We start from the raw sequence: 17,517 nt of genomic DNA on the forward strand, positions 1-17,517 counted from the left end.
CAAGTGATGCTGCCTGACAACTATAGACCAGTGATGCTGCCTGACAACTATAGACCAGTGATGCTGTCTGACAACTATAGACCAGTGACGCTGTCTGACAACTATAGACAAGTGACGCTGCCTGACAACTATAGACCAGTGACGCTGTCTGACAACTATAGACCAGTGACGCTGTCTGACAACTATAGACAAGTGATGCTGTCTGACAACTATAGACCAGTGACGCTGTCTGACAACTATAGACCAGTGACGCTGTCTGACAACTATAGACAAGTGACGCTGTCTGACAACTATAGACAAGTGATGCTGCCTGACAACTATAGACCAGTGACGCTGCCTGACAACTATAGACCAGTGACGCTGCCTGACAACTATAGACCAGTGATGCTGCCTGACAACTATAGACCAGTGACGCTGCCTGACAACTATAGACCAGTGATGCTGCCTGACAACTATAGACCAGTGATGCTGCCTGACAACTATAGACCAGTGACGCTGTCTGACAACTATAGACCAGTGACGCTGCCTGACAACTATAGACCAGTGACGCTGCCTGACAACTATAGACCAGTGATGCTGCCTGACAACTATAGACCAGTGACGCTGCCTGACAACTATAGACCAGTGATGCTGCCTGACAACTATAGACCAGTGATGCTGCCTGACAACTATAGACCAGTGACGCTGTCTGACAACTATAGACCAGTGACGCTGCCTGACAACTATAGACCAGTGACGCTGCCTGACAACTATAGACCAGTGATGCTGTCTGACAACTATAGACCAGTGATGCTGTCTGACAACTATAGACCAGTGACGCTGTCTGACAACTATAGACCAGTGACGCTGTCTGACAACTATAGACCAGTGACGCTGTCTGACAACTAAAGACCAGTGACGCTGCCTGACAACTATAGACCAGTGATGCTGTCTGACAACTATAGACCAGTGATGCTGTCTGACAACTATAGACCAGTGACGCTGTCTGACAACTATAGACCAGTGACGCTGTCTGACAACTATAGACCAGTGACGCTGCCTGACAACTAAAGACCAGTGACGCTGTCTGACAACTAAAGACCAGTGACGCTGTCTGACAACCAGAGACATGAAATGATTGTATTTATCTGACAACCAGAGAGCAGAGCTGCTTTCTTTGCCTTTATGAAAATGATGGGAGTAGTTACAGGTTGGCAATGACATGTCCTTTTATTTGGTGACATGGAGCCGAGTCCCAGCTGTGCAGTTGGCCAGGAGAGTGCAGCCCAGGCCTGTGGTGCCGGCTGTATACAGTGAGGACCCCTGTGTACACCACCACTGCTCAGACAGCGCCATGTAATAATCTGCCCCTCACTCCTGTACACGGGTCTCTGCAGGAACAGTCTGCTGCGCCCTCTGCTGCTCATCCGTGGAAGTGCAGGCTGCAGCAGTGAACGCACACAGCGCCCTCTGCCGGCCCCTTGTGCAATCGTGCAATGCAGCAGTGACCGTGGGTGAAGAAAGTTCCTCCAGAATGTGAGTAGTAAGAAATGGTGGAGATGTATGAAAGTGATGATCACACACACAGCCTCAGATACAAGCACTCAGCACAGCCACACAGCTCAGATACAGCTCAGATACAGCTCAGATACAGCACAGCAACACAGAGAATAAGTCACAACCTCCACACAATCATCCATAACATCCACCACACATATTAGATACAAGATGACGAAGATAATAAACCCTCACAGATACTTTATCGCTCCAAAGAATCACAGAGACAACAGGTACAATAATGGACCGACTGTCCGCAGCGGTCACTGCAGGGTTTACATCTTGTTTTGTAAAGTTCAGCCCTGACTTTACATTTCTTAGATACTTTATAACACAGTTTTGTAGTAATTAGTGTGTTGTAGACGCTGTACTGTGTCCATATCGGAGACGTCCGTCACTGCCTCTGGGCCGTGCATTGTTTAATACTGCTGATGGATTGTCGCTTTGTTATCTTGTTACTTATTAACCTGCAGCTTTGCTTTGTTTCTATTCTTCTGCTGTTGATGTTTTGTGCATTATTTTATGTCCCGTAATTCTGAATCTATTCTGTATATTGTTGGCGCCCTTGAAATTGTTCCAGAAAATGAAGTCTTTCTCCCAGAATATTATCACAGTTCCTCGTGCTTTGTTATATATATGATTATTTCCTTTGTGTGTATTAGAACAAATAAAAAAAACTGAAAAAAAGGCAAATTGGACAGAATTTCACACAAACCCCAAAGATGGGCCAGACAAAATTCTCGGCACCCTCCTTAATATTTAGTTGCCCCCTTTGCAATAACTAACTGCAATCCATCGCTTCCTATAACCATCCACAAGCTTCTTCCTTCTCTCAGCCGGGATCTTGGCCGTCTCTTCTTACAATCTGCTCCCGCTCTCATATTTCACCTTCTCCCAACAGTAATATAAAGATCTCTCCACAGGGGATCTATGGGATTTAGATCCGAACTCATTGCTGCCACTTCACAAGTCTCCAGCGCTTTGTTTCCATCCATTTCGGGGGGCTTCTTGAAGGATGTTTGGGGTCATTGTCCTGCTGGAAGACCCATGATCTAGGACACAATCCCAGCTTCCTGACACTGGACACTACATTGCCACCCAAAATCCTTTGGCAATGTTCAGATTTCATAATACCTTGCAAACAGTCAAGGCACCCAATGCAAGAGGCAGCAAAACAACCCCAACATATGTGACCTTCCACCATATTTGACTGTGGGTACTGTGCTCTTTTCTTTGTAGGCCTCATTGCGTTTTTGGTAAACAGTAGAATGATGTGCTTTACCAAAAAGCTCTATCTTTGTCTCATCTGTCCACAAGACGCTTTCCCAGAAGGATTTTGACTTACATACATTTTTACAAATTGCAGTCTAGATTTTTTCTGTCTCTGTGACAGCAGTGGGGTCCTCTGGAGTCTCCTGCAATAGTGTTTCATTTCACTCACATGTGGACGGATAGTTGGCACGGACATTGATGCTGCCTGAGCCTGTGGGACAGCTTGAGTTTATTTCGACCTTGATTGGGGCTTATCCACCATCTGGACTATCCTGTAATGCAACCTTTCATCAATTTTTCTCTGCCATCCACTTCCAGGGAGATTAGCTACAGTGCAATGGGTTGTAAACTTCTTGATTATGTTGCGACTGTGGACAAAGTAACATCAAGATCTCTGGAGCTGGATTTGTAACCTCGGGGGAATTCGGTGTTTCGGTCCAGAGGATTTTCCCCTTGTAGGTTCTCCTGCTTAAGAGTCTAAATAAAGCCTTGCAATTTATCTGAGATCCTTGTCCATCTGGTTCCTAGGGTTCAGCTTCCACCGTGTCCTCTGTGGTCAAGTGGATTCACCAACCTCGCTCCGCCTGTCTTGGCATGACAGATTTTGCCCAGGCCATGGATCCTGCTGGTACCCAATTCTCCGCCCAAAGGGAGCTAGCCAGTCTTCGAAAAAGTCAGGACCAACTGGTGACTTTCATGCAGACTCTGGATGCCCGTCTCAGTACTCTTTAGGCTGCCGAACTCACCAATGCTACACAACTTGCGGATTTGCATCAGGAACTTGACCGGCAACGTGAGATGCAAACTCAGATGTTGAATTACTTGACTTCTGTGGATGAACGCCTAAGCAGCATGCAAAGGGCGCCCGCTCCTCCTCCTGCACCTGTACCAGTGCTCGATCTGGTGGTTGCCGTGGCATTCAGTCCCTCTCCTCGTCTCTGCAAAGTCACTCGGTATGCTGGTGATCCCAAGTTGTGCTGGGGGTTTCTTAACCATGGTCAGCTGCATTTTCGGCTGTTGCTCCATCAGTATCTGACAGACGTAGCTAAAGTGGCGTTCCTTGCCATACACATGGAGGGAAACACTTTAGCGTGGTTTAATCCCTTACTGGAGCGGAACGATCCCGTTGTGCCCAACTTCAAAATTTCCTGGACACCTTCTGTTAAATCTATGATTTACCCGGACTAGTGGTGTCGTCGATAGAAGCTATCTTCAACCTACAACAAGGTTCTCAATTGGTCAGTATGCCATCCAGTTCCGTACTCTGGCTTCTGAGTTACATACAGTCGTCTGGTGAACCATTGATTGGAGTGTTCTGACATGGGTTATCCGGGAGACTTAAGGATGAATTGGCAGTTCGGGATCTACCCAATACCCTGGATGACTTCTCTCTCATAATCCGAATTGATCTTTGCCTACAGGAACGGACCAAGGAAAGAGTCCATGACAGGCGATTTCCCGGTTTAGCTCCATCTTTCCAAAGACCCCTCATCTCATCTGATCCAGCCCCAACCTTGGTTTCCAAGCCTAAGGAGGTCAACCGCATCAAGTTGGGTGAACGAGAACGTGAGGAAAGGTTTTCCAGGAGGCTGAGTCTATACTGTGGCAGTGCTACCCATTTTCGTAGTCGATGTCCCAAGAGGACAGAAAACTTCTCCGCCTAGGTCTTTAAAGTGAGGCCTTCCTAAGTGAGAGTGAATCCTCTCTACTAGTGATGAGCGAGTAACATTATTTCTCGGGTCTCCCCGAGCATGCTTGGGTGATGTCCGAGTATTTTGATGTGCTCGGAGATTTAGTTTTCATCGCCTCAGCTGCATGATTTACGGCTTCCGGACAGCCTGAATCCATGTGGGAAATCCCTAACAAACAGGCATTCATCACATGTATTCAGCCTGTCTAGCAGTCGTAAATCATGCAGCTGAGGCGCGGAAAATTAATTCTCCGAGTACATCCAAATACTTGGAGATCACTCGAGCATCCTCGGGGAGACCAGAGCAACGAGTATACTCGCTCATCACTACTCTCTACCCCTTACTGGGTCTATATAGATGTCAGCTGATGGCAGATGATTTTCCAAGATGGCGTACTTGGATTCCGGTTCAGCAGGTAACTTTGTGCAGCAAGCTGTGGTTCATCACTTTGGGATTCTGGTTGTTCCTTTGCAGCATCCTCGTCTCATCACTTCCGTGGATGGAAGACCCTTGCAAGATTCCATCCTAGGAATCACAGAGGAGGTGAAACTTCAGATTGGGGCTCTCTAGAAGATCGCCTTCTATGTACTACCAAACCTCTCCACTATTTATCTTGGGTCTTCCTTGCCTTCGTACCCACGAACTGGTCTTGGATTGGCATACAGGAGACATCCTTCGTTGGGGTCAGTTGTGTCATCATCACTGTCTCACACCTGTGCAACCAGGTCACACTCCGTGATCTCCTTCACCCCTGGCCGGGTTACCTTTGGGCTACTGGTCTTTTGCGGATGTGTTCAACAACTGTGAGGCAGAGACTCTACCATCACACAGGTCGTATGACTGCCCCATTGATCTCATTCCAGGTTCTACTCCTCCCAGGAGGTTGGATTTATCCTCTGTAGCCTGTGGAGACCCAAGCTATATCTGACTACATCAAAGAAAACCTGGCTCAGAGGTTCATCCAGAAGTCCTCCTCCCCAGCTGGTGCGGGGTTCTTCTTTGTGAAAAAGAAGGATGGTCTTTGCGCCCATGCATCGACTATCAAGGACTCAATGCAATCACTGTGAAGAATAAGTATCCTCTGCCTCTTATTCCAGAGCTCTTCGATCACCTTCGTGGATCCAGGATCTTCACCAAATTGGACCTCTGAGGAGCCTACAATCTCATTAGGATTCTTTCCGGGGATGAGTGGAAGACCTCCTTCAACACACGTTATGGTCACTACGAGTACGGGGTAATGCCTTTTAGGTTAAGCAATGCGCCTGCGGTATTTCAGGAGTTCGTCAATGACATCTTCCGTGACCTTCTCTATGTCTGTGTAGTTGTTTATCTGGATGATATCCTGGTGTTTTCTCCGGACATTCCTACTCATAGAAGAAACGTCAGCCAAGTGCTCCAATGGTTGAGAGAGAATCGGCTGTATGCCAAATTTGAGAAGTGCCTCTTGGAGCAGAGCTCTCTGCCCTTCCTGGGTTACATCATCTCTGACACGGATCTCAAAATGGATCATAGAATGGTAGAGTTGGAAGGGACCTCCTGGGTCATCTGTTCCAACCCCCTGCTCAAAGCAGGATTCATTAAATCATGCCAGACAGATGTCTGTCCAGCCTCTGTTTGAAAACTTCCATGGAATGAGAACTCACCACCTCCCGTGGCAGCCTGTTCCACTCATTGATCACCCTGTCAAAATGTTTTTTCTAATGTCTAATCTGTGTTTCCTCCCATTCAGTTTCATCCCATTGCTTCTAGTCTTTCCTTGTGCAAATGACAATAAAGATGATCCTTCTACACTGTGACAGCCCTTAAGACATTTGTAGACAGCTATTAAGTCTCCTCTCAGTCTTCTTTTTTGCAAGCTAAACATTCCCAAATCCTATAAACGTTCCTCATAGGACATGGTTTGCAGACCAGTCACCATTCTGGTCGCTGTTCTCTGAACTTGCTTCAGTTTGTTGATGTATTTTTTAAAATGCGGTGCCCAAAACTGGACACAGTATTCCTGATGAGGTCTGACCAAAAAGGAGTAGAGGACAATAATGACTTTGCGTGATCTAGACTGTTTGCTCCTGTTAATACATCCCAGAATTGCATTTGCCTTTTTTGCTGCTGCATCACACTGTTGACTCATGTTCAGTTTATGATCTATTACTATATCCAAGTCTTTAATCCTGAAAAGGTGTCTGCCGTTCTCAAGTGGCCATGTCCGGTTGGAGTCAATGCTATTCAGCGATTCCTAGGGTGCGCCAACTACTACCGGCAGTTTATCCTGCACTTCTCGGATCTGACCAAACCTCTCACCATCCTGACTCGAAAGGGATCCAATCCTAAGGAGTGGCCTCCAGAAGCAGAGTTTTCCTTTTTGTCTCTCAAACAGGCCTTCTCTACTGCTGCCGCTCTCCATAGGCCGATGGTCAATAAGCAGTTCCTCGTGGAGGTGGACGCTTCTTCTTCTGGACCTGGAACCATACTCACGTAAAAAATTCCTTCCGGGAAGATGGTGACCTGTGGGTTCTTCTCTAAGGCGTTCTCGCTCTGTTAGCATAATTACTCCATTGGTGACAGGGAGTTGTTGGCCATCAAATTGGCATTGGAGGAATGGCGTTACATCCTGGAGGGTGTAGTTCATCTGGTTATTATCTACATCTATCATAAGAACTTGTCCTACATTCAGTCGGCTCAGAGACTTAACCCTCCTCAAGCTTGATGGTCGTTATTCTTTGCCCAGTTCGACTTCCGCCTCCACTTCTGTTCAGCTGAGAAGAACATCAAGGCTGAGGCTTTATCCTGGTTTTTTATCTCTGACAACCAGGATGAGGAGCCTCGCCACATCATTGATCCGTCTAAAATGATCACCATAGCACCGTTACGGCTGTTGCATCCCCCTCCGGGTAAGACGTTCGTCCCTGTCTCGGACAGGAAACGTGACCTTCTGTAGGGACATTCGTCTAAGCTTGCTGGTTCTGTGGGACTAAAGAGGACCTTGCAGCTGATTTCACAGCACTACTGGTGGCCCCAGATGCGCCTAGAGGTCAGTGATTTTGTCACTGCTTGTCCCTCGTCTACCGACAATAAGACCCCCAGGAGGCTTCCTACTGGTCATCTTCTGCCTCTCCCTGTACAGTCTGCTCCCTGGAGCCCTGGAGGCACATCGCGATGGATTTAATCACCGACTTGCAAGTGTCTTCCGGTTGTACAGTGATATGGGTTGTGGTGGATCGGTTCTCCAAGATGGGTCACTTCGTCCCTTTGTCCGGTCTTCCCTTCGCACCCAAGCTGGCGGAGTTGTTTGTTTAACATGTTATTCATATTCATGGTTTACCGTTTCATATTATGTCCGACAGAGGAGTGCAGTTCATGTCCCGGTTTTGGCAATCCCTCTGCAAGCAGCTGGATGTTTCTCTGGACTTCTCCCACATCACCCACAATCCAATGGCCACGTGGAACGGGTGAAACAGGTACTCACCAACTACCTGTGTCATTTTGTCAATGTACACCACAGTGACTGGGTTGCCTTGTTGCCATGGGCAGAGTTCGCTTTCAACAACCATGCCGGTGAGTCTTCTTCTAATTCTCCGTTCTTTGTGGTTTATGGGTGCCACCCTAGGACTCCGACTCCCTTCAAAACCTCTAACAATAATCCAGCAGCTGAGGATCTGGCTAGAGACTTCTCCAAGATCTAGTTCGAGACCAAGGCTTCCTTGGAAAGGGCATCCGTGCGGATGAAAGATCACACAGACAAGAGATGTCTGAATTTCCCTCCATTTGAACCTGGGGACAAGGTATGGCTCTCTTCTAGGCTCATTCGCCTCAAGGTTCCCTCCTACAATTTTGCTCCTCGGTTTGTCGGTCCATTTGAAGTGCTTCAGAGAATCAATGAGGTATGCTACTGGCTGAAATTGCATCCCTCTTTGCAGATTCACAACTCTTTTCATGTCTCTCCTTAAACCTGTCGTCCTTGGACGCTACTTCCGGTATCCTGGTATTCTTCCTTCCCCTATCTCTGCTGGTGATGTCTTTGAGGTCAAGGCCATACTTGATGTGAAACGGAGAGGGAACAAAATGCTGTTTTTGGTCGACTGCAATGGTTTTGACCTGGAGGAGCGGTCTTGGGAACCAAGAGAGAATATTAATGCTCCTCGTTTCATGCATAGGTTCCTGGCTGGCTTGAAAAGGAGGGGGCATAAGGGAGGGGGTAATGTAACTATCCGGTCAGCGGGACCCGTCTCTCGGATACTGGGAGATCAGGCTCCGTCTGGCCGCAGGCATTTCTCTGCTTTCTGCAGTTGCTTACCCTGTCCGTGCTCCCGTGATGTTCCCTCAGGCTGCGTAGCCTTCCTGACATGTCTCCTCCGCCTCCTCACTTTCGGGTTACGGGGGAGCAATCACGGGATGTGTGTGTGTTGCTGTCAAATGATTTAAAGGACAAGTGCACCCTTTTCCTGTAATCACCTCTCAGCCAATTTCTGAGAGGCCTGTCTTTACTTAAGGCCGTCACTTCCTTTGGGAGGTGCCTGGGCAACTTTGTGCATTGTTCTGTGTTGCCGTTCTCAGGTCCAAGACATCGCCTGCTTGTTCAGCCTTGTCTTGCTTTGTACTAATATCCAGTGTTTTCTTCTAGTGTCGGGGTTCTGCCTACCTACCATCTACCTGTGGAATCAGACGGTACCCTCTGGACCTTCCAGTTCATCTTCTCCTGCTCCCTGGACCGATTACTCTCCTCCTCTCAGTTCCACTCTTCCTCTTGGGTCTGACCCTCTGGTCTTGGAGCTGTTGCACTTGAGCCTCCACGGTTGTTCCGGGTCAATCACTGTTAAGGGGTTCGCCCGCCGGAGCTCCCTTTGGGGAATTCGGTGTTTCAGTCCAGAGGGTTCTCCCTTGTAGGTTTTCCTGTATAAGATTCTAAATAAAGTCTTGCAATTCATCTGAGGTACTTGTCCGGCTGGTTCCTAGGGTTCAGCTTCCAGTGTCCTCTGTGGTCAAGTGGATTCACTAACCTCGCACCTGTCTTGGTGTGACAAACTATAACCAGCAATGATCTGTGTATTGAGAAAATCATCCAGCTCTTGTATAAAAGCTGTTATAGTGTCGGCCATTGCTACCTCTTGTGGTTGGCCTTCCACAGTCTGACTCCTATTTAGCTGTCGGAATCGCCTTTCTTACACCTGTAGTGAGTGCCCCCTGGTCCTCAGTATAGTCTTTGGAAGGAATAAGTCCTGTGCCGTCCTCTGTACTGATCACACATTTATATGTGTTCTAGTATTATATCTATGTTGTGTCATTGCTGTTTATGTGTTGTATTATATCACATCATCACATTGAATAATGCAGTGTTACCCATCAGATAATTTGATATTTCCAACCAGGTTTGCTTCCCTACACAGTGACACCATGAACAGAAAAGAGAACACAACTGAATTGACCAAACCCTGGATGCACGGCATGCAGGACCCCAGAGGCGAGTCAGTCAAGGTCATGGGGTGCTTCGATTGTCTTCATTCACCCCTAATCAGCAATCTAATTAACTTGTTAATGTAGTTGTACAAAGGGGCTGCACAAAAAGTATAGAAATAATAGTTGTTATAGAAGTTGGAGGTTACTAAATGAGAGATCAGAGATTACCTAGAACATCTGGAGGACAGAGAATCCCGGAGCAGATAGAGGAGTCTGGAGGAGTAAAAAAGGGTTCTGGAGAAGACAGGAGTCTGGAGGAGGAAAAAGGGGTCTGGAGCAGACAAAGGAGTCTAGGGGAGGAAAAAGGGGTCTGGAGCAGACCGAGGAGTCTGGAGGAGGAAAAAGGGGTCTGGAGCAGACCGAGGAGCCTGGAGGTGGAAAAAGGGGTCTGGAGCAGACAAAGGAGTCTAGGGGAGGAAAAAGGGGTCTGGAGCAGACCGAGGAGTCTGGAGGAGGTAAAAGGGGTCTGGAGGAGACAAAGGAGTCTAGGGGAGGAAAAGGGGTCTGGAGCAGACAAAGGAGTCTGGAGGAGGAAAAGGGGGTCTGGAGCAGATAGAGAAGTCAGGAGAATGAAAAAGGGGTCTGGAGTAGACAGAGAAGTCAGGAGGAGGAAAAAGGGGTCTGGAGCAGACAAAGGAGTCTAGGGGAGGAAAAGGGGTCTGGAGCAGACAGGAATCTGGAGGAGGAAAAGGGGGTCTGGAGCAGACAGAGAAGTCAGGAGAATGAAAAAGGGGTCTGGAGTAGACAGAGAAGTCAGGAGGAGGAAAAGGGGGTCTGGATCAGACAGAGAGCTCTGGAGGCTGAAAAGGGGGTTTGGAGCAGACCGAGGAGTCTGGAGGAGGAAAAATTGGTTTGGAGCAGACCGGGGAGTCTGGAGGAGGAAATAGGGGTCTGGAGCAGACAGAGGAGTCTGGTGGAGGAAAAAGGGGGCTGGAGTAAAGAGAGGAATCAGGAGGAGGAAAAAAGGGTCAGAAGCAGACAGAGGAGTCTGGAGGAGGAAAAAGGGGTCTGGAGCAGACAGAGGAGTCAGGAGAATGAAAAAGGGGTCTGGAATAAAGAGAGGAATCAGGAGGAGGAAAAAAGGGTCAGAAGCAGACAGAGGAGTCTGGAGGAGGAAAAAGGGGTCTGGAGTAGACAGAGGAGTCTGGTGGAGGAAAAAGGGGGCTGGAGGAGGAAAAAGGGGTCTGGAGCAGACAGTTTTTGGTCAAGGAACAGAAGAAGAAGGAGTCTAGTGTGAAAGAGAAGTCTGAAGAATTCAGAAGAGTTTAGAGAAGTTAGAACTGTCTGGTGAAGGACTGAAGGGCCTGGCAGAAGACAGAGGGGTCTCACAGAAGACAGAGGGGCCTGAAGGAGATAACAGGGTCTGTTGGGGAAGTGAAGTCAGGAAAGGACAGATAGACCACTATGTCTATTCATGACCTAAGGGGTACAGAGGGTTCTGGAGTGAACAAAGGAACTTGGAGGGGAAAGAACAGTGTGGAGAGGAACAGAGATGTCAGAATGGGAAGATATAGGGGTGTTTAGAGGGTACAGAGGAGTCTTAGGGGGCAGAGAGGTCTGGAGAAAAAGAAGTATATGGAAAGGACAGAGGGGTGTGAGGGGACAAAGGAATCCAGCATGGAACAAGGATCTGAAAATAAAACAGTAGTATGGAAAGGGCAGAGGAGTTTTGAACTGGCAGAGTAATCTAGAGATAAACAGATATGTCAGCAGGGTACGGAGGAGAACGGAGAAGGACCGAGACATCTGGAAAAGTTAGAGGGGTAGGAAGAATGAGGATTTTGGAAAGGAGAGATTTGATAGGAGTCTTCAAAAAAACAGAGGCAACTGGCGGGTCAGAGGATTTGGAGGGTGAAGACAAGTCTAAAGAAAACAGAAGAGCCTGGATGGAGAAAGAAGTGTCAGGAGCAAAGCAGAAAGATCTGATGGGTAAGGAGATGCCTTGAGGGGACCCTGAAGTCTGCAGGGTCCAGTTTTGGACAGATCAGAGTCATCTAAATGGACTGAGGGGTGTAAAGGAGATAAAAGGTTCTGGAGAGGACAGTGGTGTCTGGAGGTGACAAAGTGAAAGGGCAGAGGAGTCTGGACAGAACAGTTGGGTCTGTAGAAAAATAGAATTGACTAGGGCTGTACAGAGGCTTCTGGAGGATGCAGAGGCATCTGAGGGCAGACAGAAGAGTCTACAGAGAACAGAGGAGTCCGCTATGAGCAGAGAAGTCCACAGAAGAACACCGGCATGTGGAGGAGGACAGAGGAGGGACAGTCAGTGTGGGATGTCGCTCACAGGTATCTTTCTTTTTTTCAGAAGATTGTATCTATGTTGGGTCCGATGATGAGACCCTTGGAGAGAAGAGCAAGGAGAATAAATATGATTATGGCCCCAATGGTAAGAGACCCCGAGGATGCTGTACACAATGTATATACCGACATGTACGGAGACATATGGAGTAACAGACAATATGACCGCATCATGTCCTCATCATCTGTGTAAAAAGGGGCAATTCCCCTGTACATTGCTCAGGTCAGATCCTTCTCCTGACAGGTTACATCTATGTGGAGTCTGATGATGACGGAGATCAGCCACGGTCTACTGCTGGAGGCTCCGAGAAGAGGAAGGTGAACGACGAGGAAGGTATGTCAGGTGAGAAAGTAACAGGGAAGAGTCACACAATGTAATGCAACTGTATATGGTTACAGTGCCCCCATAATAACAGTGATATCCACCGTGCCCCCATAATAACAGTGATATCCACAGTGTCCCATAATAACAGTGATATCCACAGTGTCCCATAATAACAGTGATATCCACAGTGCCCCATAATAACAGTGATATCCACAGTGCCCCCATAATAACAGTGATATCCACAGTGCCCCATAATAACAGTGATATCCACAGTGCCCCATAATAACAGTGATATCCACAGTACCCCCATAATAACAGCGATATCCACAGTGTCCCCATAATAACAGTGATATCCAGTGTCCCCATAATAACAGCGATATCCACAGTGTCCCCATAATAACAGTGATATCCACAGTGTCCCCATAATAACAGTGATATCCACAGTGCCCCCATAATAACAGTGATATCCACAGTGCCCCCATAATAACAGTGATATCCACAGTGCCCCATAATAACAATGATATCCACAGTGCCCCCATAATAACAGTGATATCCACAGTGCCCCATAATAACAGCGATATCCACAGTGTCCCCATAATAACAATGATATCCACAGTGCCCCCATAATAACAGTGATATCCACAGTACCCCATAATAACAGTGATATCCACAGTGCCCCATAATAACAATGATATCCACAGTGCCCCCATAATAACAGTGATATCCACAGTGCCCCATAATAACAGTGATATCCACAGTGCCCCCATAATAACAGTGATATCCACAGTGCCCCATAATAACAGTGATATCCACAGTGCGCCCATAATAACAGCGATATCCACAGTGCCCCCATAATAACAGTGATATCCACAGTGTCCCATAATAACAGTGATATCCACAGTGTCCCATAATAACAGTGATATCCACAGTGCCCCATAATAACAGCGATATCCACAGTGCCCCATAATAACAGTGATATCCACAGTGTCCCATAATAACAGTGATATCCACAGTGTCCCATAATAACAGTGATATCCACAGTGCCCCCATAATAACAGTGATATCCACAGTGCCCCATAATAACAGTGATATCCACAGTGCCCCCATTCCTCCACACACAGTATACCCTCCGGTTGACGCTAGCGCCCTTTCCCCGATTAGTAGATATACAGTTGTGCTCAAAAGTTTACAAACTCCGGCAGAATTTTTGCTTTCTTGGCCTTCTTTCAGAGAATATGAATGATAACACCAAAACCTTTTTCTCCGCTCATGGTTAGTGGTAGGGTGAAGACATTTATTGTCAGACTACTCTGTTTTCTCTTTTTATATCATAATGACAACCCAAAAAATGACCCTGATCAAAATTTACATCCCCCTTTTCTTAATACCGTATATTTCCCCCTCTAACATCAATGACAGCTTGTCTTGTAGTCTTTTGTGGTGGTTGTGGATGAGGTTCATTATTTTCTCAGATGGTAAAGCTGCCCACGCTTCTTGGCAAAAAGCCTCCAGTTCCTGTAAATTCCTGGGTGGTCTAGCATAAACATTCTTCTTTCCTTCAACTTTGACCACGTTTCCTGTGCCTTTGTAACTCACACATCCCCAAAACATCAGCGATCTACCTCTGTGCTTTACTGTAGGAATGGTGTTCCTTTCATCATACACCTTGTTGACCTCTCTCCAAATGTAACATTTATGGTTGTGGCCAAAAAGCTCACATTTGGTCTCATCACTCCGAATTACCTTCTTCCAGAAGTTTTCAGGCTTGTCTCTGTGCTGTTTTCTGTATTGTAGGAGAGTTATATTGTGGCATTTGCGCAGTAATGGTTTTCTTCTGGCGACTCGACCATGCAGCCCATTTTTCTTCAAGTGCCTCCTTATTTTGCATCTTGAAACAGCCACACTGCTAGTTTTCAGAGAGTCCTGTATTTCAGCTGATCTTATTTGTGGGTTTTTCTTTGCATCCCAATTTTCCTGGCAGTTGTGGACGACATTTTTGTTGGTCTACCTGACCGTGGTTTTGTTTTTACAGAGCGCCTGATTTTCCATTTGTTAATCACAGTGTGAATGCTGCTGACTGGCATTATCAATTCCTTGGATATCTTTTTGTATCCGTTTCCTGTTTATACAGTTCAACTACCTTTTCCCGTAGATCCGATGACAATTCTTTTGCTTTTCCCATGACTCACAATCCAGAAACGTCAGTGGCTGGATGAAAGATGCAAGAGTCTGTCTGGATCCCAGAAACTCAATCAGCTTTTATGCGCACACACGGATTACAAGCAAAGAGGTCACAGGTGAGGATGTTACCTTTAGTAGCCATTCACACCCATTTGTGTCAACTTCTGTGCATGTTATCAGGCCAAAATCACCAGGGTATGTGAACTTCTGAGTTGGGTTGTCATTATGATTTAAAAAGAGAAAACACAGGAGTCTGACAATAAATGGCTTCACCCAACCACTAACCATGAGAGGAGGAAAAGTTTTGGTGTTATCATTCATATTCTCTGAAAAAAATGCCAAGAAAGCAAAAATTCTTCCGGAGTATGTAAACTTTTGAGCACAACAGTATATCTCCAGTGTTAGAGATTTCGGGCTCCCGCTGTTCTCGCCCCTTGGTCAGTGTGACTGGAGCAGACTCGGGTGATGTCAGACGCTGCACCTATAACATTACAATCACTGGATTTCTCCCCAGGACACCTTCGCCCACTGTGGCCACAATCTGCATAACATTATCACATATCTCTATAGTCATGAAACACCTGGTGCCGAGCAATGGGGTAGCTGTCAGGGAGCACAGACCAGTGTGTGATTGTGTCGGGTGGTCTTCATCATCTCATCCATCACATCAGGGGGAGGGAAAGGGTTAAATAATAATTGAGGCCGATGTGCTGGAGCCTTGAGACCTGTCACTTCTGACCTGATATCTTCTCATACAGCGGATTATATCTACGTGTCTGATGACGAATCGCATCCCAGAGAGAAAAAGAAGAGGAAAAGCGACGTGCGAATACGAGGTCTGTCCACCAGGATCTATAGTGTGCAGCCCCTGATCCCTGTAGTGCACCTGGTGCCAGATATTGGTGTTATATCCCCCCGATCCCTGTAGTACGCTTGGTGCCAGATACTGGTGTTATATCCCCCTGATCCCTGTAGTACACCTGGTGCCAGATATTGGAGTTATATCCCCCCGATCCCTGTAGTGCACCTGGTGCCAGATACTGGTGTTATATCCCCCTGATCCCTGTAGTGCACCTGGTGCCAGATACTGGAGTTATATCCCTCGATCCCTGTAGTGTGCCTGGTGCCAGATATTGGAGTTATATCCCCCCGATCCCTGTAGTGCACCTGGTGCCAGATACTGGTGCTATATCCCCCTGATCCCTGTAGTACACCTGGTGCCAGATACTGGTGCTATATCCCCCTGATCCCTGTAGTGCACCTGGTGCCAGATACTGGTGTTATATCCCCCTGATCCCTGTAGTGTGCCTGTTGCCAGATATTGGTGTTATATCCCCCCTGATCCCTGTAGTGCACCTGGTGCCAGATACTGGTGCTATATCCCCCTGATCCCTGTAGTACACCTGGTGCCAGATACTGGTGCTATATCCCCCTGATCCCTGTAGTGCACCTGGTGCCAGATACTGGTGTTATATCCCCCTGATCCCTGTAGTGTGCCTGTTGCCAGATATTGGAGTTATATCCCCCGATCCCTGTAGTGCACCTGGTGCCAGATACTGGTGTTATATCCCCCCTGATCCCTGTAGTACGCCTGGTGCCAGATATTGGAGTTATATCCCCCCGATCCCTGTAGTACACCTGGTGCCAGATACTGGTGTTATGTCCCCCCGATCCCTGTAGTACGCCTGGTGCCAGATACTGGTGTTATATCCCCCCGATCCCTGTAGTACACCTGGTGCCAGATACTGGTGTTATATCCCCCTGATCCCTGTAGTACGCCTGGTGCCAGATACTGGTGTTATATCCCCCCTGATCCCTGTAGTACACCTGGTGCCAGATACTGGTGTTATATCCCCTGATCCCTGTAGTGCACCTGGTGCCAGATACTGGTGTTATATCCCCTCCCCTGATCCCTGTATTATGCCTGGTGCCAGATACTGGTGTTATATCCCCCCGATCCCTGTAGTACGCCTGGTGCCAGATACTGGTGTTATATCCCCCCGATCCCTGTAGTGCACCTGGTGCCAGATACTGGTGTTATATCCAGCGATCCCTGTAGTACGCCTGGTGCCAGATACTGGTGTTATATCCCCTGATCCCTGTAGTGCACCTGGTGCCAGATACTGGTGTTATATTCCCCCTGATCCCTGTAGTGCACCTGGTGCCAGATACTGGTGTTATATCCCCTGATCCCTGTAGTGCACCTGGTGCCAGATACTGGTGTTATATCCAGCGATCCCTGTAGTACGCCTGGTGCCAGATACTGGTGTTATATCCCCTGATCCCTGTAGTACACCTGGTGCCAGATACTGGTGTTATATCCCCTGATCCCTGTAGTACACCTGGTGCCAGATACTGGTGTTATATCCCCCCGATCCCTGTAGTGCACCTGGTGCCAGATACTGGTGTTATATCCAGCGATCCCTGTAGTACGCCTGGTGCCAGATACTGGTGTTATATCCCCTGATCCCTGTAGTACACCTGGTGCCAGATACTGGTGTTATATCCCCCCTGATCCCTGTAGTATGCCTGGTGCCAGATACTGGTGTTATATTCCCCCTGATCCCTGTAGTACACCTGGTGCCAGATACTGGTGTTATATCCCCTCCCCTGATCCCTGTATTATGCCTGGTGCCAGATACTGGTGTTATATCCCCCCGATCCCTGTAGTACGCCTGGTGCCAGATACTGGTGTTATATCCCCCCGATCCCTGTAGTGCACCTGGTGCCAGATACTGGTGTTATATCCAGCGATCCCTGTAG

This window comes from Ranitomeya variabilis, chromosome 2 (genome assembly GCF_051348905.1).
Source record: "Ranitomeya variabilis isolate aRanVar5 chromosome 2, aRanVar5.hap1, whole genome shotgun sequence".
In the NCBI taxonomy this organism is placed as follows: domain Eukaryota; kingdom Metazoa; phylum Chordata; class Amphibia; order Anura; family Dendrobatidae; genus Ranitomeya; species Ranitomeya variabilis.